Raw genomic sequence first — 2,801 nt, forward strand, 5'->3', positions numbered from 1 at the left:
TTTAAGGGCATGTCTCTCTAGCATTTGCATTGGTTTGGTGTTCTTTGTGTTCGTTACATATTTGTCAACTGTCATGACGTTCCCTCACGAGCACATGTGCACGGGTTCCTCTGCTGTGAATGCTCTTCAACGGCTGCAGACTGCTTTTGTCTTCATTTTGTTGCTATTTCAGCAGCAAAATGTGGAAAAAATAAAAATAAAAATACATTTGAGAACACTTTAGTTTAGGGACCCATTCTCCAACTCTCAGTAAAAACTAGTTGCTTAATAGCATGCTTATAAGGCACATATTAATGTTTTATTCTGCATGTCCATATTTTAGATCCCTTAATCCCTTACACTTAAGCTTAACAACTAGCTTACTAAATATAAGCAGTGATTAAGAGTTTATTGATGGAAAAGTCATAGTTAATAATTAGTTAATAGTAAGAACTGGTCCTCAAACTAAAATATGACAGTGAATTGCATTTTTGCGTAGCTAAATAACCACATTGGAGTCACCAGCTCACAAATGTTTACTTTTTTAATGTATCCCATGTCTTTACATGCTTGGTGTTTTAGCTCCTGTCATGACTCTCAGGCCTCCATGTATGCAAAAGCACAAATGTGTTGATTTTGCTGGGACGTCTGGTGAGGAGATGGTCCTAATCAAAAGGAAACTATGCACAGTCACTCCAGGAAGGGCTGATGAAAAAGAGGAGGGCAACACTGAGAGGTCTTTCACTGAAACCTGCGCTCTTCCATTTATGAGCCACTCATGCAGTCCCATCTGCAAGTCAAAGTCAACACTCAGCCCGAGTCATGAATTCATTAGGGGGACTTTGATTTTTGGTTAGTGTTTAAATTAATTAATGTTGCCATTCATACTTCAGATATTCAGACGTTTCAACAACCCCCTCTGCCAGGCCTTGTTATGTTATAGATATAGGCTATAATAGTGTGCACGTGTTTTGCCTAGCTATATAAATAAAGGTATTGTCTGTGAAGGGTTTGGAAGGGTTGCAAGGACATATTATATAATTACATATTTTAATTAAACCTAACTGTGAAAAATCCCGCAATGAAAAGTAAAACGGTTGTTACGCTGAATTCCTGTTGTAGGCTACGCAATATACTCCACGACTTTATTCATAAAAACTCAAATTGTGTAGATGTGCTTCTTATCTTCTGCTAGAGTGGCACATCTGACTCGGAATCGCCAAATCATGGCAAAATGTGTTTAATCGATCAAGCTGTGTAAGTTGTGTGAGTGAATGAGCTTAGGTTTTCAAACATCACGTGTCCCGTCACGCACCACTGACACACGCACTTTATTCCCTCCTGTCCGATTCGGATCCGAGACTTCTGCTGATGCCCTTGAGCCATTTACCCCGTGTGTACTATTGAGCAAAAACAAAATGTTATTGAACACAGCTCTTAAATATAATAAATGATTAATTAACCTTTTCATTTAGACCTTGTAATCAGAATAACACAGTACAAGTTCTGCTTGGGGAATTTAGAAATTTGCCGCATAGCCTCTCTGTGCCACTCATAAGCATCTTTATTTATTTTTATCATTACTATTTTCAAATAAAGGTCGATTGCATGTAAAACTATAGCTCTAAATAATTAATGTTGATATGAATATTAAGAAAAAATGACGCCTAAATAAAGATCATAATATCAAGGATACCAGCCTAATTTAAGAGTTTGCACGTGATTCGAAACAATTATGATTTGGATGATTTTTAACTAATGTAAAACGTGCACGTATTTTCATTTTATAACACATGATAAATTTGATTATAACATAAAAAAAAAAATGGTTGTGTAGGGGGGTGTACAATTTATTAATTGTTGTATGTTGTGTTGTATGTTTTTTTTGGGGTTTTTTTGTTGATTTTTTATGCTTTTTTATTTATTTGTTAGTTATGAATATTATTAAATTTTTTAATAGTTGGGTTTGTTAATATTATTTTTATTAAGCTATTATACATTTATTTGTAGATTAAAATATTTACTTTTACTTTAAATCGTTTATTTTCTTATTGATATATTAAATTGAAATAAAACAAATGCAAATAAATCATCTATTTTTATTTTTTGTGTTTCAATTGTTGTTGTACAAATCATGTATGAATTCCTATTTTTTTTGAATTCACGCCTGCTTTGACTCCTATAAGACGATCAGAAAACAGATGATTTGATCATCTTGCAGTTTGCCGATATGAGCACATATTTGTGCTGTAAAGAGAGTGTGGTGTTCCCGCGGACAGAGTGATTGATCACATCATATTAGGGTCGTTTCTGCGCGGGGTAATTTTCTCTGCTCGCCTCGGGCGATCCTCACATGCGCGTATCCGTGAAGTCTCCAGACTCCGTCTCTTTTCATCTGCAGAGATGACAACAATAACAACGACAACAACGAAATTTACCTTTCCGAGACGAGATTTTGACAGAAAAAGCACTTAACGCAATTTCCTCCAGCGCAATTAATCACAAGCGGTTATGAAGATGCGTAATGAAAACGGGCGAATCATTGCAGTATAATTAATGTAACATGCCGCTTATTCAAGACTTATGACTTATACGTGTGTCATTGAAGGGGGTTGTGCTCTGCTTTACAGCTGCCACGCCGTTGTTAAATTTAAGACACTGTTATTACACAAACAAAATCAATGTATTATTTATTTTTGCAACATAAAACAGCACTCTGACGGCAATGACAGACTAGAAAATTATGATTTTGATCACTGTGGCGCGAAATCAAGTGTTGATGTTCACATACATATAGGCTGCTAAAATAAAAAATAAAATAG

Source organism: Cyprinus carpio, chromosome B8 (genome assembly GCF_018340385.1).
Source record: "Cyprinus carpio isolate SPL01 chromosome B8, ASM1834038v1, whole genome shotgun sequence".
Taxonomy (NCBI): Eukaryota; Metazoa; Chordata; class Actinopteri; order Cypriniformes; family Cyprinidae; genus Cyprinus; species Cyprinus carpio.